This window comes from Triticum aestivum, chromosome 6A (genome assembly GCF_018294505.1).
Source record: "Triticum aestivum cultivar Chinese Spring chromosome 6A, IWGSC CS RefSeq v2.1, whole genome shotgun sequence".
NCBI lineage: Eukaryota > Viridiplantae > Streptophyta > Magnoliopsida > Poales > Poaceae > Triticum > Triticum aestivum.
The window spans coordinates 77,209,099-77,235,208 of NC_057809.1; the positions used below are offsets into that span (position 1 = coordinate 77,209,099).

The window sequence follows — 26,110 nt, forward strand, 5'->3', positions numbered from 1 at the left end:
GGCACTAATATACACATTAGTGCCGGCTCTAATTCAAACCGACACTAATGTGCTTCACGTTTGACCCTTTTTCTACTAGTGTGTACACTCCTTTCTCTATGATTCCCTTCAATAAGCTATTTTCTTGCTCAAGTGTTACTTGGCTAAGAGAATCATTAGTGGAATCAAGAGAACTTCTAGAAGCAACAATATTGGATTTAACATGATCATTGTTACTACTAGAGGAAGAATCTTTCTTGCTCTTGTTACTAGTCTTGACTTGAGGCATGTAAGTGGATAAGAGTAAACGCTTGGCAATGTAAGAAGAACTTTTCTTGTGGAGATCATCATTGATTTCCTTTAAAAACTCATGCTCTTGCTCAAGATTGAGCTTTTCAAAGCGTAACTTCTCATGAGCTCTTAAAAGTTCTCGATGATCTTCGAAGATAGTTTCATGAGCTAACTTAAGAGTGTTTAGTTCTTTAGTTAGAGCCTCAATCTTCTCCTTATCATTGTCATTCATTTTATCTTCATTAGCATGATTAATTGACGTTTCATCATAGTATTCATCACTAGAGTTGTCAACAAGTAAATCATCGTCACCTAACAAGTCATCTTCATCACTATTAAAATCAACATACTCGGGGTGTGTTACCTTAGGACCTTTGGCCATGAAGCATCTTCCAATTCCTTCATTTGGCGAGTCAAATATGTCGTAGGAGTTGGTTGACACAAGTGCTAGACCGGCAACACCTTCATCTTGAGTATATTCGGAATCGGAGTGATAACTTCTCTTGGAGTGGTTGTCGGAGTCGGAGCCGGATACCCATTCACCAACATGAGCTTGATGTCTTCGTTTTGTATAGCTCCTTGATGATTTTTCCTTTCTTTCCGAATCCTTGCTTCTCCGTGAGTGTCTTCGTTCATAACGATCATCTCTACTCCTTCTCTCTCTTGGTGGTGATTCTTCTCTTTTGCTTCTTCTTTTTGGAGAATCTTCTCTTCTTTTGTAGGGAGCCGTACACTCATTGGAATAGTGTCCGGGTCTTCCACAATTGTAGCAGTTTCGCTCTTGACTAGAAGATCTTTTGTCATTGTAGGACCTTGACTTGGAGCTTCTATCTTTGCTTCTACTCTTGTAGAACTTGTTGAAGTTCTTCAACATTAAGCTCAATTCTTCATTGAAGTTTTGTTTCTCACTTGATGATGTGGGGGCTTCACATGAGGCTTTGTAGGCACCACTTGATTTGTTGTGAAGTTCCTCTTTATCCTTGAGTGACATCTCATGAGCAACAATTCTTCCAATGACCTCCGTTGGCTTGAGATCTTTGTAATTGGGCATCATTTGGATCAATGTGCACACGGTATCATATTTTCCATCCAAGGCTCTTAGGATCTTCTTGATGATGAATCTATCGGTCATCTCTTCACTCCCTAAGCCGGCAATCTCGTTTGTGATGAGAGCAAGCCTAGAGTACATTTCAGCGACGCCTTCACCATCCTTCATTTTGAACTTGTCAAGTTGACTTTGAAGCACATCCAATTTGGATTCCTTGACGGAGTCGGTACCTTCGTGCATATCAATCAAAGTATCCCAAATTTCCTTTGCATTCTCAAGACGGTTGATTTTGTTGAATTCTTCGGGGCACAATCCGTTGAAGAGAATATCACAAGCTTGAGCGTTTTATTGCAGCATCTTCAACTCATCCGCGGTAGCTTCACGGTTTGGTTCTTTCCCATCGAAGAAGTCACCTTGCAAGCCAACACACACAATAGCCCAAACGGCGGGGTTATGTCCGAGAATATGCATTTTCATTTTATGCTTCCAACTAGCAAAATTAGTACCATCAAAGTAAGGACCTCTACGGTGATAATTTCCCTCGCTAGACGCCATACTCTCCTAGGTTGTGAAACCAAGGCTATGACCACCAAAAGCTATGGAAATCAAAGCAAATGGAGACCAAAGCTCTGATACCACTTGTAGGATCAGAAGTATGTCTAGAGGGGGGGGTGATTAGACTACTTGACCAAATAAAAACTTAACCTTTTCCCAATTTTAGTTCTTGGCAGATTTTAGCTACTTTAGGACAAGTCAAGCAATCATCACACAATTCAAGCAAGCATGCAAAGAGTATATAGGCAGAGGAAAGTAAAGCATGCAACTTGCAAGAATGTAAAGGGAAGGGTTTGGAGAATTCAAACGCAATTGGAGACACGGATGTTTTTCCCATGGTTCGGATCGGTGGTGCTATCCTACATCCACGTTGATGGAGACTTCAACCCACAAAGGGTAACGGTTGCGCGAGTCCACGGAGGGCTCCACCCACGAAGGGTCCATGAAGAAGCAACCTTGTCTATCCCACCATGGCCATCGCCCACGAAGGACTTGCCTCACTAGCGGTAGATCTTCACGAAGTAGACGATCTCCTTGCCCTTAAAAACTCCTTGGTTCAACTCCACAATCTTGTCGGAGGCTCCCAAGTGACACTAGCCAATCTAGGAGACACCACTCTCCAAGAAGTAACAAATGGTGTGTTGATGATGAACTCCTTGCTCTTGTGCTTCAAATGATAGTCTCCCCAACACTCAACTCTCTCTCACAGGATTTGGATTTGGTGGAAAGAAGATTTGAGTGGAAAGCAACTTGGGAAAGGCTAGAGATCAAGATTCATATGGTAGGAATAGAATATCTTGGTCTCAACACATGAGTAGGTGGTTCTCTCTCAGAATATATGAGTTGGAAGTGTAGTTGTGTTCTGATGGCTCTCTCCACAAGTGAAGAGGAGGTGGAGGGGTATATATAGCCTCCACACAAAATCCAACCGTTACACACAATTTACCAATCTCGGTGGGACCGAATCAACAAACTCGGTCGGACCGAAATAGTAAACCTAGTGACCGTTAGAGATTTTCGGTGGGACTGACATGCAACTCGGTAGGACCGATATGGTTAGGGTTAGGGCATAACGTAATCTCGGTGAGACCGATTACACAAACTCGGTGAGACCGATTTGGTAATTAGCTAACCAGAGAGTTGGTCAGGTAAACTCGGTGGGACCGATTTGCTCTTTCGGTGAGACCGAAATGTTACAAAAGGGAAACAGAGAGTTTACATTGCAATCTCGGTGGGACCGATCCACTCTTTCGGTGAGACCGAAAAGTTACGAAAAGGAAATAGAGAGATTGCAATCCCATCTCGGTGAGACCGAGATCCCTATCGGTAGAACCGATTTGCTAGGGTTTGGCAGTGGCTATAACAAGTGAAACTCGGTGGCGCCAGGTTGAAAGAATCGGTAGGGCCGAGTTTGGCTTAGGGTTTAGGTCATTTGTGGATATGGGAAAGCAGCTGAGGATTTTGGAGCATATCATTAAGCACACGAAGCAAAAAGCTCATTAAGCAACACCTCATCCCTCCTTGATAGTATTGGCTTTTCCTATGGACTCAATGTGATCTTGGATCACTAAAATGTAAAATGAAGAGTCTTGAGCTTTTGAGCTTGAGCCAATCCTTTGTCCTTAGCATTTTGAGGGTTCCACTTTCACCATCCATGCCATGCCAATCATTGAGCTTTCCTGAAATAATTGTCTTGGAATAGCATTAGCTCAATAAGCTATATGTTGTTATGAATTACCAAAACCACCTAGGGATAGTTGCACTTTCAGCGAGGCATGGGATTCGTCGGGGCTTGTCGGCCTCTAGGCACCATGGGGGTGCCGGCGGCGACGCGTGCCCGACGTGGTGGCACTGCTGGACGTGGTGGTCATCTTCTTCCCGAGATGGCCGGCCAGAGGCTTGGTGATCGGATCTCGAGATCCATCATCTTGTCCCGGCTGCGAGTAGGGGAGACATGGTTGCCGGTGAAAACCGAGCCGACGGCAGGCGATGGCGGCGTTCTCGTCGTTACCTTGATGAAGGCATCGTCGTGTAACTATTGTCGACCCACTCATGCTGCTCCGGGGGAAACCCTAGGATCTGGTGTTCCAGATCGGATGATGGCGGCACTGCGGTGTCGTTTCTCTCTTGGGAGCATCGTTTGCGGAGCAGCGCTGGATGTCAGAGGCAGGAGGTGGAGCGGCTTCGTCTTGCACGGAGCTTCGGTGGTGATGTCAAGTCATGCCTGACCGACAGGTGCTACGCTTTGTCATGCCTGGTCGGCAGGTGCTACGCACGACAGATCTTCCAAGGACTTCAAGTTGTGTCGGCTGGTGATACCTGGCAGCATGGCGCTGAGGTGTATCAGTGGCGACCGCGACGTGCTCAGCTGTTTGCGCGCAGGGAGGAGGTGCCGTTTGGCGTCGTGGTGGCGTCGACGATAACTAGACCGAGCAAGGTTGATGCATCAGTACAGTTCTAAAGATGGAGCGGTGGCAGTTGGCGGCGGCGGCATCTGAGTGCACGCCAGACCAGTGAGACCCATGCCTGGCAGGCGTCCTGGATGGGTTCTCAGGTCTTAGATGTTAGGTTTGGCTGCGATGTCTGTTTGGTATTAGGCTCAGGCTATCTGCGCCCCTTCATCAGCTGGATAGAGGTGCTTAGACGGCGGCTTTAGTCTTATTTTTGTATTACTTTGTAAGGTCTTGTGAGAATAATTAATAAAGTGGCCGTATGCATCGCCCAGATGCAGAGGCCGGGGGCCATCCTTCTTTTCTAAAAAAAAGAAAACTATAATATCTAAATAGGAAATATGTTAAATTATAATTAGACCAAGCCAGAGCATTTGACAGCTGAGTCTAATCACATGCTGGACCGACGGACGCTTCATGGCGTGGCCGACTACGACGCCACACCAGGCCCAAACGCTTTTCCTTCTCATCTCCTAATTGATATAGTCTGTGGTAGACATTATAATTTAAGATGTCCATTGCATCCATCGGCACTTGGCCATGTTTCTTCCTCAGCAGGAGAACACGTAAGGCAACATGCCTCCATCATGTTTCCCCCGCCCATCTTCATCTTTGCAGCCACTTCATCTTTGCAGCTTGAGAGGAGTCAAAGGACGGCCATGCAAAAGGAGTGTGATGAGAAGATCGCCCACATGATGGGTTCTTTTTACGGCAAGGATATGTGTATTTCTCAGGAGAACAGACCTAGGCTTCGGCTTTGGATTCTTCTGTTGAAACAACATAAGGCCTAGTAGATTACGGGAGGAGGTAGAAACAATATTGATTCTACATCAAAACGAAACCTAGGAGGTCCCTTAAAATTTTCTGGACGACCAATGCTCTTACAGCTTAATGGCACATGGATCAGACGGGAAAGAAAAGATTGTGTTGTTCACCTGAGCCAGCGAAACTTGTTTTCAAAGAGAGTACATGGTTCTTGCCAACGCTACTGCTGATCAAATCTGACGTGGCTAATACAAACTTCGGCCATTGCTGCTACTTGTGAATTTTGATGGACCTGCAGAGCTGCACAATCTATATGATGCAGCAGAGAGCCCATGGAAGGCAGAGGAGGCTTTCCCATCACGCACTGCCTGATTCAATTGGATGCAGGTTGCCAGTTTGGTCGTTAAATCAGAGGGGGCGATACTAAGATTTTTTTTTTCCAAGGGGAACGGAGATATAGAAGATGGGAGTATCCATTCGTCAAATCTAGGAGGAGATGACGCTGAGTTTTTCTTTTTTGTAGAGAAAAGGGTGAGAGTCCAAGAGGAGGATTCACATACATACGTGGGATAGAAGAGCAGGTCTCTTATTCCAGGCTACATACACATCATATATTGAGATGACCCTCAGTTTTCTTTTCTAGAGAAAGGGAGGGAGACTAATAGGAGGACGTGCTAAACTAAGCCTGAGCGCATTCGAAGCAATCATACGCTCCGGCCGCTGCGCAGCGCGCTACTAACCGACCCTTCTTTTAATTAGGCTAACCCAACCACCCCTGGACGACACAATAAATTGATCGTAACCAAGAAAATATATAGTAATGCCATTACTAACTACCTCATAGCGTTAAAGTGATCATAACAAAGGGAAAAAATAGTAATGCCATTACTACCTACCTTTGTACTCCTTCTGTAAACTAATATAAGAGTGTTTAGATAACTAAAATGGTAATCTAAACGCTCTTATATTAGTTTACGGAGGGAGTAGCAACTATTACCTCTAACAAAGGGAAAGAAATAGTAATTGAGTGTCTATGAAATAGTAACAAAGTTACTATCTAGTACATTTTCTAGTAATATTACTAGATTTTAGCACATGTAGTAATGTATTACTAGACTTAGCACATGTAGTTGTAGTAATGCACAATTATATAGCACATGTAGTAATGTATTACTAGGTTTTAGAATGCTTTTACTAGGTTTACGAGGTGACGGATTGAATGACCACTAAGTCATTGGTTGGTAAAGCATTTTCTTCTATTACCATCTATTCTATCTTTTTTACTGTCAATAGTTAGTGAGTAAACATATGGTAATTTGTTACCAGATATTGGCATGGTTTTACTAGGCTTATAAGGCGACAGATCAAACCACCCCTAATTCCTTGCTTGGTAAAGCATTTTCATCCATTACGATCTATACTATCTTTATTACTACCTACTAATACTGACTTTAGCAACGTATGTGGACCGCATGGGATGGTAAGCATTAACTGCATTACTATTTTTCCTATCACTTTTACCCTCAATTAAATCCCGATCTATTCATGCGGAGGGATCCGCCCGCCTAATTAGGACCAACGCGTAGGATTAGCTATTATGCGCGCTCGCTCAGTTTAGCGCCACCGTATATATATATAGTGTTACTATTCATCACCCAGGGTGCAGAATAAGTTATTCTTCACACGAGGTAATATTACGATCATTTCATAAATAAATTATGTTTCAAGTACAAATAGTTACAGTCATATTGATTCACTGTGTAAAATTTGGCATAAAAAAGGTCAGAGGACCAGAAAAATTACATTTTATGTACATTTTACACTATGTTTTTACATTTGTAATTTACGTAACATAAAATATTTTTACGGCGATTATAAATTTTCTTACGTTCTCTTTTTATGTCTGAAATAAGACAAAATTTAAGGAACGTAAAATTACGGTGCAATGATGTTAAAATAGAGGGGGGGTGAAGAATAACTATTCCTCACCCAGGGTGACGAATAGCGCGACCTATATATAGTGTTACTATTATATATATATATATATATATATATATATATATATATATATATATATATATATATATGATGTTTTAAGCGTGAGTGTAGAATTAGTAACGCTATGTACAAAATCTAGTAAAACAGTGTATAAAATGTAGTAATTCGAAAAATATTTTTTTTATCATCTATGTTTGTAATTTACTACATTTTTACGAAAATTATTATATTTTGTATGTACCGTTACTGGGGTGCAGAATAAGCTATTCTACACTCACGTTTAGTTTAGCGTTACTATATATATAATGTTTTGTTCTCATCTTATTAATCCAACTATTCTGTTTCATAACAAAAAATCTCTGAAATATATCGGAACCAATTGTTGTTGCAACACACATGGTACATTTTTAGTGTAACACAAAACATGCTCTGTGTCCTCAAGTTGAAGCTCTAGATTATGAGCATGTTTTCTATTTAAATAATACTCCCTCCAGTCACAGAAAAAATAACGAAACCGCTATGCACACGACAGTCTATGAACGATTCAGGGACTATGCTTACTTCCAAACGGCGGCGATTAGTAATATGCTGCAATCTAATGGCTAATTCGCCCCATCGTGTGCAGATCGGCCAGAAACTTGTCATCCCTATAGCAGTGCTGAAAAAATAACGTACATGTCTGGACTTTCATATTTTGACCAACATATTATTTATAGCTTCCTACAGAAAAGTAGTGTTCCCCCCTTTTACTTTGTCCCAACCTCCTAAGTATGTCCATTCTTGATATGCAATGACATTATTATCAAAAAATGGCATGTAAGTTACGTGATTGCTTACGAAAACTCGCTATAATTTTAGTGCCATTCATGTACAAAATGCTCTGTTGTAACTTGAAAAATCATATGATAGAATATCTCTGAGGCAAGGATGTTAGTTTCCCTTTTTTTTTCTGCTATTCCATTAGGTCTCCCATGTGTTGTGATTGCAATTTTGTTTTGCTATAAATATTAAGGGCTTCATATATATCACATATCTGTATCGTACATCTACATGAATTGGTAATACATCAGGGCTCTTTAGGTTCAACATCTTCTTCAGTGTAACAATTGCCCCCTTTTGTTGTGTTGAATTACATGAATATGATGTTTCCAAATGTTTGTACTTCATATGTGTATCATACATGTGCTTCTTTTCTCTGTAGAGTTTGTGTCATTTTTCTTTAACCAATCTTATACTTTTTATAGTTTGATTGCGTTACATTGATGTTTCCAAATATGCATGCTTCTTGTGTATTGTACTTACTCCAGATAGCTTGTGGCAATAGTCCACAATCAGCTTGCCAATATTTTTTTAGTTTATGGAATAGTTCATCACATTCATGTTTATGATCATATTAACAACAACATATGTTTACATTAGATAATTAATGGATTGTATGTTCTTAATTTTTTTGCTAAACACAATTTTCCAGCATCAATCATGCTACAATTCATTAAAATCCATGCTTTGAGTGCGTTTTATAAATGTTGAGATAAAAATGAAGCTATTTCTTCCTAGAAGCCATGTCCTACTTTTATTTCTTGCATATGTTTCTATCGTAGTGATTTTTTTTCCTTCAACCACTCTAAGTGTATGCTTCTTTTCTTGAACGTTATTTCCATTGCACTATTTACTATCCATGGCACACTTGGATCATACCCATGACCAGCAAAATAGTGTTGTTGTAATAATCTTTAAAAATGAGTTGTAATATTGCACTTATAATGGATAAATTTGCTTGACGCTTGATAGTTATTGTTCTGCTTCCACATGATTTCTCTGCAAAGCAAATGTTTCCATTATATAAAAATTGTTTCCAAAGCTATAAATAATATAGCATGGATCAAATGCTTCTGTTGAACATTTTCTACCACACCATATAGTAAATTATTATATGCAAGATATGTCGCATAAGAATGTGTCTACAACACCATATAATTCAATTGGACAAAGTAATGTTTCCATGGCACACAAGCTATGTTTCAGTAAAATATGTCTCCTGTAAAACATAATTATTGTATCATATTTAGTTGAATTGTATGCTTCCATCCGGTAAAAAAGGATGTCTGCATGGCAAAGCCATGTTGCCATGGAATAAAGATATAACATATCTCCAGTAGATATGGATATTGAATGATACTTGTAAGCAATTCTCGGAGTATTTTGGGATGGAGGGGGTAAAGCAAAGAATAAGCAGTCCGATGCCTAATGGTCTAGGACACGGGTCTTACCAGGCTTGGTGGTGGTAGGTTGGAGTTGGACGCAACCATTGGGTAGGGTATGGTTGCCAACGGTTCCTTGCGGGCAACGACACTCGAAGGATCCCTGTGTGTCTTTTGCTGGGAGATCGCACTCGTCGATATCTACAAATAGCCAGCCAACACTGGATTAATTAGGAAGAGAAGAAACCAAAATCGATTCTCGCCATAATGGAAAATGCATATAGGCCAATTAAATAAAGTTGGGGAGGATTGCTGAGAAACAAGTAGAGCATATTAACCTTGGCATCCATCGGCGATATAAGGATTGCCTTGGTAACCATCTTCGCAGTAGCAAAGACGCCCCCTGTCTTTCCGACTGCAGCCGCTTTTCTTACTCTTGCAGAGGGCTTCTTTCCTGGTGCAATCCAATGACGTGATGTCCCCGTTTGACGAGGGCCGCTCTTCGTCAACGACCACCCAGTCCAGAAGAATGGGAACTGACAATGCATCTTTTGACGGAGGATCTGCCATTAAATCATCATAGACCAATTTCTGGTCGAACCACGCTTCCTCCGCGACGAACACGCGCGGACGTGGTCCTAGCTCGTCCACGCTGTGGTTCGGACGGAGCCATTTGATCTGCACGGAGCCCGGTAGAGCCTGACGGGTTTGTACGATGGCCGCCTGGCAGCAAACCATGCCGTCGCAGTACGTGCGACCGGACGAATTTTGTAGTCTATCAAATTCCGAAGCTGCGGCAAGGATAAGGTCCATCATACTGCGGTCGTCGGGGCAGAATGAAGCGCAACCACTTATAATGGCGTTTGTATTCTCCTCTTGCAGTGTCACGTAGACGTTGCAGCCCGCCACGACGAGTTCGTTACCGAACGACAGAGTGTAGGGCCCGTCGTCGCTCAGCCCGCCGCCGAACATGCCGTTGCCGGCAGCGTTGACTTTGATGTCACCGTTGTGTAGGACGCGCACCGTCGAGTTGTAGATGGAGATCTCCGCGACTTGGAGGGTGCCGTCGCCGAGCAGCAGCCAGCAGCCGTGGGGCTTGGCACAGGAGGTGAAGACATACATTCAGTATTGGTTTTTCCGGAATATGAGGGTGGCTTGGGACTTGGCACAGGAGGTGAAGCTCCGACCACTTGAAGAAAATCTCTACACGCTGCATCCCCGCTTTCCAACTCCCAGCTCCATCCAGAAGTGGAGCGCACAGAGCAACACTTTTGCAACTCTGAAAAAGTGGTCTACAAGCAGCTCCGCTCCGCTCTGGGAGAGGCATGGAGCCAGCGCGTTCGGTGCCACTCCGCAGCTCCTCCAACCGCTCCAGGAGTTGAGCTGCGGAGCGGAGGCCTGCCGAACAGGCACTTAGGCAGATACAACTCTTAGCCCAGTGCCGTACATTCCAGCCAGCTGCAGATTGAGGGAAATCCCTATAGTACGCTCGTTGTGTGATAACGTCGAGCAAACGCACAGGGATAGAGCGGGACGAGTGCACTGGACCAGACTAGTTACGTGATCTGTTATATTCCCATGCATAACATATCACTGAACCCGGCAATGCTACACGTACAAACGATTTACAGATTTTTACAGGATGGTTAACCTTAATTGGTCAATAGGTGAGCGGGGTGGCCCACCCCCCTGAAAATCAAGGAAGGAGAGGTTTGTGATTGGTTGTTAGATGGAAAGAGCGTGTAAAAACGTGTAAGTCTTTGTATGTCTAGCATTTTTGCACTGAACCTCACAGGTTCCAACTACCAACGAATCAGCAAGCACACACAAATACATGATGAACACACCGATAATGGGCTCACAAGCATTACTCCGTGCATCAACTAAAACAAAAAAGGCAAACATCTGAATCAATACAAGCTTACACACGTATACCGGACTTGAATCTTCTTGTTCCTGTCTGGTTTTATCGGTTTTGAGAACCTTCCAGAAGGTTCTCTGAACCGGGTTTTGCTGTTTTTTTTCCTATTTCTTTTTCTTTTTATTTTTTTCGTTTTCCATTTTTCTTTTCTTTTTCGTTTTTCCCTTTTCTGTTTCTCTTTTTATTTTATTTTTCCAACAAATGTTCAGAAATTTTAAAAATGTTCGCATTTTCAACTTTTGTTCACAAACTCCGGCAATTTGGGAACTTAAAAAAAAATCCCGTTTTCAAAATTTTGTTCACAAATTTAAAAAAATGTCTTTGTCTTGAAAATTTGTTCGCAATTTTTCTAAAAAAATCGGGAACTTTAAAGAATGCTCCAAGTTTCTAATTTTGATCATGAATTTTAAAAAAATTCATGTTTTGAAAATTTGTTATGTAATTCAAAATAAGTTCTGGGAATTTAAAAATGTTCACATGTTTTTGTTCACAAATCTAAAAAATGCTTGGGAATTTAAAATATTGTTTAAGCCTTCCAAATTTATTCACAAATTCAAAAATTACTCATGCTTTCAATTTTTTTCGTAAAAATAAAAATTATTCACAATTTGGAAAAATTGTTCGTTATTTTCAAAAAATGTTCATGTTTTGAAAAAAAATGTTCACGTTTCTAAAAAAGATCATAAATTCAAACGATATTTAGTTATTCGATTTTGTTCCTCTTTCTTCAAAAATTGTTAGTGTTGCAGAATTTTTTTTTTCAAAAAAATCACGTAGGAGGTTGATAGTACATATAAACTCGAATGTCATCCTATATATGAAGTCGCAGGTAGTACTGTGGCTAGCAATGTAGTAAGTTGTTGCAAGGTCCTGGGCTAGATCGCTTGTAAGTACTTCATTCTTTTGGAATTATCATATGTGTTCGGTCGTAGTTCGCTCTAAGCTGGGCTGGCCTAGTCGGGTGATCCCCTACCCCTCCCCCCCCCCCCCCCGGCACTCCCTCGTCACATAGGAGGTCCCCAGGTTGAGGACAAGCTGGTTGGGGTTGGCATTGATTACCCAGCCGGCCCAAGATCGATCACATCCATGGGATCGATGTGGGTGTCACATCTGCGGTATTTTTCCCTTGCAAAACCTCACATGTCTACCGGCCACAGGGATGATGATATACCCGTCGTTCACACAGTCGGATGGCTAAAGAAGTTTCTTGAAGTGTGCCATGTGCGTATAGGTTGTAGATCTTGGTAGGAGCATAGCGGGTGTGTAATGGTGTGTGTGTGCGCGCGCGTACATGTGGTGTTGTGTGTTGTGTGTTGCAGGTTGGCTTAGACGAAGCCACGAGCCTTGAACTTTCCCTCCAAAAAACAAAGTTCTCATTTCGTTCAAAGGAAAAGTGAAGAAAAAACATAGGAACAAAAAAGAAGTTCTCCTTTTATTAAAAAAATAGCAAATGAAAAATGAAGTAAATATTCCTTTACCTTCAGTTTCAAAGGAAAAATATAGGAATTTTACAATTTATTTGGACCTCTTTTTATAAAAATTTCAAACACAAAATGACCGAGATCCTTAGTGAAATAATGACACGCTAATTACACCTAATCACGTGGACGTGGTTTGATTCTGATTTGACTATTTTAATTAGGATTTATGTGTTTTTTCTATTCATGTGAACCAAGCAACTGAGTCTAGGAGATCCTATCAAATTTCTATGTGTGTTATCTTCATTTTTAGAATTATATAAACCAAAGGAGGCCGCATGAGGCTACGCAAACAGAAGGAAAACAGAAGGATTAATGTTTGAATAGTGGCTTAAGTTCTCTTTGGTTTGTTTGTACATCCTAAGCGAGCCAGTAACTAAGAACATCTATAATGGATGATGTAGTTTACATCATTAAATTGTGGTTGGAGTAAAATATAAATCACCAAAAGGTGGTTTTATTATCACCAAAAATCTCCAACTCCAACAGATGATATAAAATAGGTGTTGCAAAATACATCATGACTGTCTTCTTGTGGGTGTCGTATATTACATCAAGTTGGAGCACTTGGTGATGTAAAAATAGCACTTGGTAATGCAAATTTTACACGTGGTCCCCTGGTGATGTAAAATTTTCTCTGGAGCATCCAAGTGATGCAAATTTGCATCACTTGGTGCCCCTATTTTTACATCTAGAGCAAATCTTGAGTAACAATATTTGCATCTACATCATCTATTGGAGCAGTGTTTTTGCTAAAAATGATCCCGAGCTATTTTACATCATCTATTGGAGATGCTCTAAGTATGTGTATTATTTGTTCACGGAAAGCACGGGTGAGCTCGGCTTGCTACCCCCTTGAAATTATTTTTTAGAATGATGTGACTTTATTCATTAAAATAAATAAATTACATAAGATCAAATAATATGACTCATAGATGGACAAAAAAAATCTTTGACACAACTATAAATTACATCAAAGTTCACTTTCACATTTACTTTCACTTTTCCTCGAGACTCCGATGAAAAACTATAGAAGATCAAACCTGCATAAGCTGTACTAACCTGATAGGTTTTGAAAAGCCGCATGAGCCGGCCACCCCCAATGGGTGAGAAGATAAGATCATTAATCGCACTGTGGTCGGGGAAACACCCCTTCATGGTAGGTTGCTGGACGCCGCTTCGTTGCCCTATTGTCTAGGAAGAAGATCGGGAACACAAAAAGGTGAAACGGGGTAACCATTGGCCATATGAACGGACTCCAACTTGCCACCATCACTGCCTTGATAGGTCGAAGCAATGGAAAATCATCCACTAGGTCTAAAATCGACAATCCACGGGAAGACAACACCACAGACTCCCCGATGTGTGTCGTATCAGCCATGATGACCACACCAGGACAAAGACGAAGTTGTGGGACTTTTTATTAGCTACGACGTTGCCCCCACCGTCGACCCGTCGCTACATGAACACACAAAACAAACATGAAAAACAAGTTAGACTATACTCCAACTCAGTTTCCTGGTTCGCGCCTCTCGTGGTGGCGAAGTGGCCACTGTAGATGAGGGGGAACCGATTAAAACCGATGTCATACAAGTGTGCAGGGTTGAGTTGTAGTATTTCAGAGTAAGAGTATCAATCCTACATGGAGCTACGAAGTGGTCTTTATGCCTCTTGTAGAGGTTTATCGAAATGTGGCTCCAAGTTAATTGTGATTCCAAGCAAAAGCGATGCGAGAGTCAAAACAAGAGTTGTTGTGACGAGAATTAAAGTGCGCAAGGATAAAAATAAAGAACAAGAGACTAATGAAAGTAATAAAATTTACAGTAGGGCTAAGGCATTATAATAGAGATTGGATTCATCACTAGTATGTATGTTACTTAATTGTGCGGATGCACAATTTTAGGTTTCGAGAACAGGGCCACTTTATATGTTTCTATATGTGAGTGAAGCCAAGTACTGATACATGCATACTATTGTAGCTCCGTATCACATACGCCATCACTGACCCTTTCGTGCCGGATAAAGGCAACAATGATTAAGGGTCTCCACGTGAACATAGCTAAAGCGGTCTCCGTTCTTCCCCTATCTAAGTTCCGCATTGAGAGGGTGGTAGCTTTTGTCATTGCAATACCTCTTCTTCGTTGTTTCCCTTGGAGAGTAAAATCCTTCTAAGTCCATGAAAAATGTTGTGAGGTCGACTTCACACAACATCATGAAAAATAATTAACACAACAAACAAAGAGAATCGTCTATCTTTTAGTCCTTCGGCTCATACACATACTAGGGTTCCTCCGTATACTTGAGAACACGGCGGTGTAATTAGACATAGAGACAACATGCACCATAAAAGCTTTCATGGAAATTGCAGATGAATGATTAATGTAACACACACAAGAATCCAAATCAGGGTTTGGTATTACAATGAGATGAATGATGTTGAGGATGTGGATGACGATGATGATGAAGATCGATATCGTAGTCCCCTTGATGGTGTAGCGGTGCCCTTCTGCCGATTCCTCCTATGGATCACTCCTAGAAGTGAAGTTTTCCAATTCCGCTTCATGGTTCTGGCCTCTCTATTTGTCACCTACGAAATCCGGTCACACGAGGTTGAAGTAGTTGACCAGGTGGTGATAGTGCCGTATCGTATGAGCATCCATGTTCGTACCACACGTCTTTGCCTCTGGAAAGCCCTGCGTGGCTGGTTTATCCCACATAATCCTCTCTCCACAAAATAACCTTCTTCTTTGGGAACCTAGAGAAATCAGTGAAAAAGGGTGCACGGGCACGGTAAAATTTCAAAAATCCTAGAACTATTATGCAGAAACAAGGGATAATTTAGTGATGCAAAAAGGGACTCATCAACTCCCTCGAGTAACAAATTGAGGGATCATGTAACCAATTGCATACACATCAATGAGAGGCTAAGGTTCTACCGGTTCAACTGCCAAAAGTTTCATTGGTTCCCCATGCATCTAGCTGTCATGCTGCGAGGTGAGGGAAACTTCCATCTCCGTAGTTGTATTCAAAAGTTTTATTAGCTTCATGTCTTCAGTTTTCATTGGCAACATCCTAGCATGCTATCAAGAATAAAGATGCTTTGATTCTTTTCCTGCCGTGGCAAAGTATTATCAGGGTACGCTAAAGAGCCAGACAGTTTGTGTCTCTGCGGGTTTGATGTGTCTGACATTGCAGATTTTATGTTTATGTCCTCGCATAGATGTTCATATAGTTTGTGCTAGTGTTCCTTTTACTTTTGTTGGTGCGATCCATTATGATTTTGGAGTCATGCTTTGGTGATCTATTGAAGATCTTGTGGTTCGACGACTTGTCCCTTTTGGGGATTAACCTCGTCCCAAGTACGTTCAACGCTCATGGTTTCCCATCTTTTTGGATGGGCAAGTAAAGAGGGTTTCTGAAACCTATGAAGGTAGCCAATTTGTGTAAGTGTACGAGTGCTGGTGTCGCTGCTCCGATCTGATTGAAGCCTTGATAGTATTTCACCTCGCCAATGTTGATGCCGCAGAGAAGATGATTCTAGAAATTTCACTGTAGTTCTTAGTTAAAGGAGTTATTTTTTAATTTCCTGGATCTAGGACCCTAAGCATTGTACCTTTAATTTTGTCGAGCTTGAATAAAGTTATAAGTGAATATAAAAAATTACATTCCCTAAAAAAATGTAAAAAACTACAAGAATCCACAAATACTTCTTTTAATTCCTCATGGGCACGCTTCAAAAATAATATTCCTTTCATTGTATCACACATTATTGTTACATAGCAAACAACAATGCCATTAGACCAAATTGATCGGTGACACCTTTAAATAAATAGCATAATAGTGCACACAAATCCTTGAATTAATTATCAAAAATGCACGTTCTAAAAACTTGGTTAAGCAGACCTACCTACCGAGGGTACCTTGAGGATAACATGAACTCATGTTCTAAGCTGTATTGTCTTGTTGAATCATCATTGTTTCTTTCGGTACTATTAGTTGATGGTGGAATTATTGCAACGTCAACCTTCTCAAATTCCCTGGCCACTTGACCATCTAGAACATGGTCCATGGATGTTTGAAGGCCTTCTAGTGTCATTTCCACTTGCCTCATGGTTGGACGATCCTCTCCTTTAATTTTCACACATGTTACCGCAAGCTTAGCAACTTCTTCAACTTCTATGCCTCCCTCTTCGATCACTCGTGGATCTAATATCTGCAATAAGCTACCTTCTGCAAGCAGGGTAACAAAATTTGCAACAAGGCTATCACCTCCAGAGGACATGTATGAAAAGGGCTTCTTTCGAGTCAACAATTCTACAAGAATGACACCAAAGCTATACACATCACTCTTATCTGTGAGGCGCGATGTGTAGAAGTACATAGGATCTAAATATCCTATTGTACCTTGCACCATTGTTGTTACCCCTGATTGCTCCATTGGAATGTACCTTGAAGCTCCAAAATCCGCTACCTTTGCTGTTAAAGTATCATCCAAAAGTATGTTAACAGACTTGATATCTCTATGGATGATGGGTATTGAGACGGACGAGTGAAGGTAAGCAAGAGATTTGGCTGTTTCAGTTGCTATGCGTAGCCTGTCATCCCACGACAATGACCTGACATGAACATGATCATAAAGGGTCCCATTGGATACAAACTCGTAGACCAACATTGGGACCTCTGTTTCAAGGCAACAACCATAGAGTTTTACCACATTTCTATGGTTGACTTGGGACAAGATAGCAACCTCATTAATAAACTCATCAATCTCTTTCTGCACCACCACCTTAGCTTCTTGATGGCAACTACATGGAGATCCGATAAATCCCTTTGTAGACGGTACCATGCCCGCCTCCACCAAGCTCACGAGATTTATCAAAATTGTTCGTTGCCTTCTCTAGCTCTTCCAAGCTTATGATCATTCTTTCTGCAATATCAGCTCTCTGAGATACCAATTGTTGCAACAATTGACCACGATTTTGCTCAAAGAATTTATGTCTCAATTTTATTGCCCTTTGGTGTTTATACTTTTGCATCATGAAAAATACCATGAGAATAAAGACAATAACACTTGCCCCACTGCCAACTCCTATTCCGATGCTTAAACCTGAAATATATATATGCATATTGTTATTGTCGTGAGCTCGTGCGCATAAGCAGAGTGGTAGGCTTCTAATGTCGTGTACTCCCTCCGTTTTTATTTAGTCCGAATATTAACGTTGACCAAAGTCAAAATTTATAACGTTTGACCAAGTTTATAGAAAATAATATGAACATTTTACAATAAAAATTTATATGAGGTTAAAATATATTCAATGATAAATCTAATAGTATTGATTTGGTATTGTAAATGTTAATATTTTTTCAATAAACTTTGTCAAAGTCTGTAAAATTTGACTTTAGACAAAGCTAATATGTGGAGTGAAGGAAAACAGAGGGAGTAATGTAAAACGGTGCTAACCAGTGTTTCTGGGTTTTGCAGGCTGCTTGGCGGGTTCGACGCAGCCATTGGGCAGGGCATGGTTCCCAATGGTTCCTTGCGGGCAACGACACTGGAAGGATCCCTGTGTGTTGGTACATTCTCCGTAGCACTCGGTGTCTTTTGCAGGGAAGTCGCACTCGTTGATATCTACATACAAGCAGCCAACACTTATAAGGATTATCGATCAAGGAAGAATAAAAGTCAAAATCGTTTCTGCCTATAATGAGAAAGAAAAGCGTATAACCAGTGCACATTAACCTTGGCACCCGTCGGTGATGTAAGGATTGCCTTGGTAACCATGCCGGCAAGAGCAAATATAGCCTCTAGGACGTTTCCGGCAGCTGCTTTCGCTGCTCTTGCAGACGTCGCGGGCTTCGACCGAGGTGCACTTGCCGTCGGTCAACTCCGCGCTAGCCAGCCGACCTGGGGCAACGATCAGCCAGTCCAGAAGAAATGGAACTGCCATCTTATCTGGTACTCCCTCCGTTCTAAAATAGATGACCCAACTTTATACTAAAGTTAGTATAAAGTTGGGTCATCTATTTTGGAACGGAGGGAGTATATGATAGTCCATTTCTAACGGAGGATACCACCCCTGCTCCGCGACGAACACCATCGCCCGCAACATTTCGTAGATGCTGCCGTTCGAACCGAAATATTTTAACCTCACCTGGCCCGGAACGCCATTCCCGACGTAGTGCGCGGGGATGAGGGGCGCCTGGCAGTTGCCCATGTTGTATGCGCCTCGTTCCTCCAGATAAATCGCAGTCGCATTGTCTGCGACGACGACTTCGTCGCAGAATGAGGCACAACCGCTCAGCATGGTGAGCTTGTTCTTCTCTTGGAGTATCGCATACACGTTGCAACCAACTGCGACGAGCTCGCTAGAGTTCGACAGCGTGTAGGGGCCGTCGTCCGCAAGGCCGCCGCCGAACAAGCCGTTGCTGGCAGCGTCGACTTCTACGTCGCCGGCGCGCATGACGCGCACCGTGCTGTTTTTGATGGAGATCTCCGCCACTTGCACTACACCACGGACGTCAATAGGAGGCACTTTAAAATGCCTCAAAAGGCCCATATAATGCCAGCCTAGAGAATAGAAGGCATTTTTAAAATATGCTAGAGATGGTCACGAAGGGAAATGTCTTTGAAGGCACTTTTCCAGAACGCCTCAAAAGGCCTGCACAGGGGCATTTTTAAAATGCCAGCAACCTCAATGTGAGGCATTTTTCCAGAATGCCTCAAAAGAAACACAGAGGCATTTTTCAAAACGCCAGCAAACTCAATTTGAGGCATCTTTAGGAATGCCTCCAAAGACTATTTGTAGCATTTCTCATACTGCCTCTAATTTTATTGTCTGGCATAAGTCATACTGCCTTCAAAACATTTTTGTGGTATTTCTTAAGATCGCCTCTAAAACCTTTTTGTGGCGTCTTTCGACTTGCCTTCAAAATGTTTCTGAGGCACATAAGAACGCCACAAACTTTACAGACATGTAAGATTATAATTAAAAACACTGTTGCAGCAAGCTCACTAATTTGCAACCACTGTACAAACACATATATACAACAGTAGAACAAGATTGAGAGGCTTGCATTGGCTAGAAGTATCATTGTGCAAGCGAATAACGTAAAGCATCAGAACATCTTCACAAATTCGAAAACGACATTAAAGTATCAATCACCAACACAGGACCAACAATGTAACACACAGGTAGACTACCTACTGTTGCGACAACAATGTAACACACAGGTAAACTGCCTACTGTTGAAACAATGTTGTAAAGAGTGTTCCAACTTGATGCAATCAATTCGAAGTACACAAACCAATCAGCCGTGTGTCACCATCAACTTCGACTTTCGGATGACATCTACAAGAGCAAAGACTGTTCTTAGCACTGTAACAGGGTTAAGGAGGCAGGCATGTAAAATAATGTAAATAATAAAACTTAAACATATTTTTGTTTGTGCCATTAAACTTAATCTATCATTCAAACATCAACAGCATGCACGAGTAGGTAAAAAAACATCACTGTAAAATGTAAAATAGGTAAATGATAAAGATCATTAAGGGGTGATAGGTATTGCTTTAAATCTGGACCATTGGTCATTGCCTCCTTAGACTGAATCACTGAATAGATGATCAAGTTGGTACTAGCAAAAAAAGGATAAACTGAAACCTATGCCTGTTATTCCATCTGATCCAGCTTGCGCGTGAACCATATGACAAGAGTTGTCATTTCGGAGAAGCACCGCTGGCCATTAGAATGTCCAGATTCCACATGACACTAAGACACCGAGCAATATTTTTAAGAACTGAAACATGGAGCCATCAATTCAAGGTGCAACAACTGTACAAACTTTACACAGGTGCACTACCTACTGTTGTTGAATACTGTACAGCAATGAAACATATCTTCACAAATTCAGAAATGACCAAAACCTCTGCCTATTATCACAACTTAAATGAGCATCTTTGATCACCAATACACATGTACACCTGTTGTCAAAACCTATTGTCACAACAACTCCAGATTATTGTCAAGGATTGCAGAGAAGAGGATATTAGATGAGCTGATTACTATGTTCAGGTTAGGAAATTATATATCCACAGAAAACAGAGTTTGGAGTTAAGTAGCACCAGTACATATTATTTCATGTTAGTGCAACTCACCTATGACCTTGTTGTCTCACATATCTTCTATCTCTTCAACGTATTCCTCACAGCACATTCTGAGGTAATGCAACGAGCCTGATGCTTGGTCACCTGACTTCCTGTAGTTTAAGAGCTTACCATAGTGAAGCGTTTTAATTTATCCCTGTTTGAAGCTTCTGTTTTTGCTTGATAACATTGATGCATTCCATTTGTGGTGGATTAACTTCTCTGACTCTATAATTCAGCCCATTCAATCTCCGTTCATGGTCAGACACATGGGACTGATTAAATGCATCAGATCTTGATCTCAAAGTCATCATTTTTTCCTGGCGTGTACAATTCAAAACTCGGTTAGAAAAAACAAGATCAAAACTAAGATAAAAACACCAATGATGACTACTATCCATTCGACATTTAGTTCAAAAACAATCAATAGCTCTCACCTGATCCATATCAAAGAAGTCTCTTGCAGGTGGACATCATCATGCCCATCAATTCTAGCGTCCATATCAAAGAAGTCTCTTGCAGGTGGATGAACCACAACGTACCAATCCTTCTCTATAGAATCTTGTACATAATAGACTTGGGTAGCTTGAGTTGCGAGGATAAATGGCTCATCAAATATGTTGCTACCGCTGCTTAGCAAATGGTTAAAATTCACCTCAGTTATTCCATAATAAATATTTGAAAGTGAGCAGAAGCAAAGAGAAATTCCTAGAAACAATATCAATTGACTACTAGCAAAAATTCCACAGGTTAAGAATCTATATAGTACTAATATACAAGACTTAATCAGTTCAGTGCTACTCCAATGGTAACTAAACTGCATAGAACTCTGTAGATAATCAGTTCAGTGTTGTCATGTTATTAGTTTACTGATTTAAGAAAAGATCATGTATGTCAGGGATGTTCTATATAGAAGACCTCAAGTGTAGCAAGAAAACAGGTTAACTGAAACCTGATGCAGCAAGAATAGAAGTATATCTACATAGCTTACTAGATAACATGTAGGGATGTTCCATATAGAAATGGCAAATGCGCCTGCAGTTTGATTATCAGTATATCTACATAGCTTACTCCTTGTGTGCACTTTTCTAACATGAACAGAAGGCCACCATGCACGCAAGGCCACAACGAACAAAGCTCAAATTTCAACAGGACAAGTTGACACACTCCATGTATAATTACAAAAAGAACATCCAACACAGTACAAGTTGATTCTAGATGTCATAGCATAATGATTCTTCCTACAGGACTTCTAGCACAAACAAAAACTGGAAGAAAAAGAAGTACAAAATTTAAGAGACATTACCTCGAACACCTTCTGTGCACCAGGGCGTCGGATCAACTGCAACCAGCAATATTCGTGTCTGGCGTGGGGAGGATCGCCGCTGATTCGTTCATTTCCTGGACCACCTTGCCCCTCCTCCTCTCCGAGCCTCGATCTCCCCTCTCCTTCACCGCGCCCACTGCAATCCCACCCCGAGATTGGGGATGAGAGAAGAAGAGGCACAGCGTGGAGATGGCGGTGCAGGTCGTCGCGGACGCGGCTGCCGCGACGGCTGCGGAGGATCCGGTGTGGAGCACCGGTGGCGGAGGAGGCTCCGGCGGCGACGACGAGGCGCCCACGGAGGAGCAACGGCGATGGTGAGCAGCGACGCGCCGGCCGCGATGTTATGTGTTTTTTATTTTCACACACTTTGAAAGGCAGCAGGTGGGAGGGTTGTTTCCTTAAAAAAGTGAACATCTATAGGTAATGTAGACAAAGCATTCGAGGCATTTTACGCCAAAACGCCGGCTAAACTCCGCGGCACTTTTGAGAACGCCTTGCTTTCCCCCTGTTTTGCAGGCAATTTTCCAAATTGCCCTTGAAGGCTGTGAGCTTCGGAGGCATTTTTAGAAAGTGCCTTCAATGGCATGATTTTGAGGCGTTTAGCAAAAACGCTGGCAAAAAAATGCCTCCTAATGCCATACGTGTTGTAGTGTTGGAGGGTGCCGTCGCCGAGCAGCAGCCTTGGCGCCTCCTCCCGACCGCTCGTGTGGCAGGTGAGGTTGAAGCCCGGCCAGTAGCATTCGGCCGGGCCGACGCCGAACGGGTACGGCACGCTCACGTTCCCGCACATGCGGGTGCAGCTGTTAGGCGGTGGAGGCACGTCGGCCACCGCCGCTGCAGGGAGCTGCAACGCCAGCAGCAGCACTGCTGCCAACGCTGCTGCCAACGCTGCTGCCGAGCTGGTCAGCGCCATTGGTAGATCCTAGCAGCTAGCTAGCCAGTCCTAGATTTGAGTGTGGTAGCTAGAGTCCGACCAAACGCCGTTATATGGACATTATCTCGCGTCCAGATCACAAAGAACTACTCCCTGCTAAAATTGAGACACTTATTTTGGGACGGAGGGAGTATATCCGTGAATTACTAGCAGGTTCGGTTGATTGACCGGAGAGGATGCGCACGTTCGAATCATGGTGTGGTGCTCACGTTGCCAATAGCCCGGTGTACCTGATAGGTTCCCCATGTTTTAACAGAAGACACTGCAGCCACTCCTCTTTGGTGGCACCGCGTTCATCGAAGATAATGGCATGCATGATCGCCAATTGGATTGGATAAATACCTTAAAAGCTCCAAAAGTCCAAACTATCAAAGACGACTTTTATGTCTGGACCGTTAAACAAAGACTTCTCCAATATTTATCCCCAGAGTTGAAGCAACCGCGGATGCCCTTTCATGTCCTGCAAGTGGCGGATTTAGAAGAAAAATATATACTCCCACCATTCTTAATTGTAATGTTTGGGTTGGGCTGATGGTGTGCAACCTACGTTGGCTAGTCTCCTTCGCGGCTGACCTCACGACGGCGCGTACGCTGTCCTTCGCCGACGGCCAGATCCAGCTTCGACACGACGCGCTCCGGATCGTCCTGATCGACGAGAGGGGAGTGATGGTCGACGCGCGCATTCTCCGGCCGGGGAGCGGATCGACATCGGTCAGGCAGTATACTTTTCGTGGCATATCGCCAGGGTGCGGAACCGGATTCCGGTGGGACAGGCAGCGCCGCCGCGTCAGATACGTGATGGTGCGGGCGGCACACCGCGGGGGCGCGATGGCAGGGCCAGGGCGTCCTTGGGCCACACCCAGGCGCGACCAAGGAACCCTCCATGGATGTGCGACACGTGGACGATGATCCCGAATGCCATGGGGGAAACGAGCCGTGCGGCAGGTACAAAAGCCCACCCCGCTACCTAGACGCTGCCTTCTCGCATTTCTGGGCGGCGCCTCCACGAAACCCTAGATGCAGAATCCCTTCCTCTTTTCTGTGGTGGGAGGGGAAAGTTGGGGGGGGGGGGATTGCAGATCCTTTGCGGCGGTGGTGGCCTCCAAGCCGAGCGTTCCGGTGAAGATGGAGGACGGCGACAACCGTTTCTTCCACGGAAATCGGAGGGAAGGCTTCGCCGCTGGGCGATTCGGGCGCGGTGTGGTCACTTCGATCGGGGCCGCGGTCGGGGCCGCTTCTCGTGGTCTAGGGAGGCGGACGACGACGACTTCTCCACGAACAAGCAGGCGGCATCAGCCTCGGACAACACCACGCGGTGGGCCAAAGCGGTGGATCGGGCTAAGCGGGCAAGATCTGGGGGGTATGGGTGGAGAAGCACCCAAACCCTAATCCCCCTGGACTCGACATCGACAATACTCACAAGAAGAAGCAGATCCCCGATGTCGTCCAGCCGGCTGAGTCATCAAACCATGTGCCCCAAACCAAAAACTATGATCCTTGCTTGATCTGTAAAGCTACTAGCCATACTCCTGCTAGTTGCCCGTAAGCCTTTTGTGAGAGATGCAGTAAGATGGGGCATCTGGCTTCAGTCTGTACGGATTTTCTGCCTTGTGAATGTGTTGCTCCTATGTGCACTTTTCAGGCCAAGGGCCGGGGCTTTTTCTATATCCCAGATTCTTGTACTGCTAAGCAGCTTAAGGAAAGAGCCACTAGTGTTGTGATTACTGTTATTGAGGGAGAGGCGAGTGTTAAGGAGCTGGAAGAAGCAGTCTCTGATTACATTGGGACAAAATGGCACCGCACATCGCGTCCTATAGGCCCTAATACTTATGTCATGCGGTTTCCTAATCAGAGGGATGTGAAAAAAACTTGCTATAATGATAGGACGACTCTCAGATCTTGTGGTGTTGTCGTCAAGATTGTCCCCTGGTCTGCCAATGTTGGAGCAAAAGGGGTGATGGAAGTTGCTTGGGTTAGAGTGGCTAAAGTTCCTCTGGAACGGAGAAATGAAAGGAACGTGGCTTATGTCTCATCTTTGGTTGGCGTCCCACTTGAAATTGACATGGCCACTCTGCACAAACCTAAATATGTGCGAGTCCGGATGGGATGTCGCAATGTGGACGAGCTACCTGGTGTGGCTGAGGCTGTCCTAGGCACGCACTTCCTCAATTTCTTTTATGACATTGAGAAGATTCTGGTCAGAGACCCTGAGAGAGAGAGCAGTGTGACCCAGGTTGAGTCAACTAAAAAAACTCATCCCATGGGAAGCAGTTTGCTCAGGCTGACCCACAAAATGTTGAAAAAGAGAGAGATATGGGGGCTTACAAGGGTAATACCACTGGGAGAAATGCTCCTAGTGACAATGCCGAGGATGTCCAGGAGGAATCAGAGGAGTCTGAGGACGATACACTCACTCCTGATTGAGACTATTACTAAGGAAGCATGTGATTTGGGTTGGTCTCAAGCACTGCTTATTGTTGATTACAACAAGCAGAATGCTGATGAGATTCAGGTAGAAAATGCGATATTTGAATCTATTTTAATGACATTTATGATATATGTACTTCTCACTTGGGGGTAAATGAAAAATGTGCCCAGGTGGAAGAACTGGTGGATGATGATAACAGCAAGGGTGGGGTGCGTACTGAGTACATGGTACAATTTCCTGTCTCTTCTGATGATGTGGAGGAAGTGATTCTTACTCCTCCACTAAAATCTGAGGATACGCTGAGATTCAGTACAAGGAATGTGCAGAACATGGAAGACAAGATTCGGGATAGGGTTGTTGCTATCTCAAAAAAGAGGAATTTGGAAGGTAACCCTAACCACAACTCCTTTGATGTCTTATCTGATAATGATCTTATTCTTAGAGCATCTAAAATGGGGGTTATCATTCCTGATAGTAACTTGTCTAGTATTGATATTTTGAGAGAACTGGAGAGGGTCAGTGTCGGTGTCAAAACCGGCGGATCTCGGGTAGGGGGTCCCGAACTGTGCGTCTAGGCGGATGGTAACAGAAGACA

General features: G+C 43.0%; 1 long non-coding RNA gene and 1 pseudogene across 1 annotated transcript; both read right to left on the bottom strand.

The window, feature by feature from the left end:
• Window positions 1-16,593: 16,593 nt before the first annotated feature.
• LOC123132151 (wall-associated receptor kinase 2-like) lies at window positions 16,594-23,066 on the bottom strand (annotated as a pseudogene).
• Window positions 19,673-22,713, bottom strand: LOC123132152 (uncharacterized). Its single transcript, XR_006464515.1, has 4 exons — window positions 22,133-22,713; window positions 21,264-21,455; window positions 20,839-21,146; window positions 19,673-20,035 (listed from the first exon to the last, which is right to left on the bottom strand). It is a non-coding gene; the product is annotated as an uncharacterized lncRNA (long non-coding RNA).
• Window positions 23,067-26,110: the final 3,044 nt, after the last annotated feature.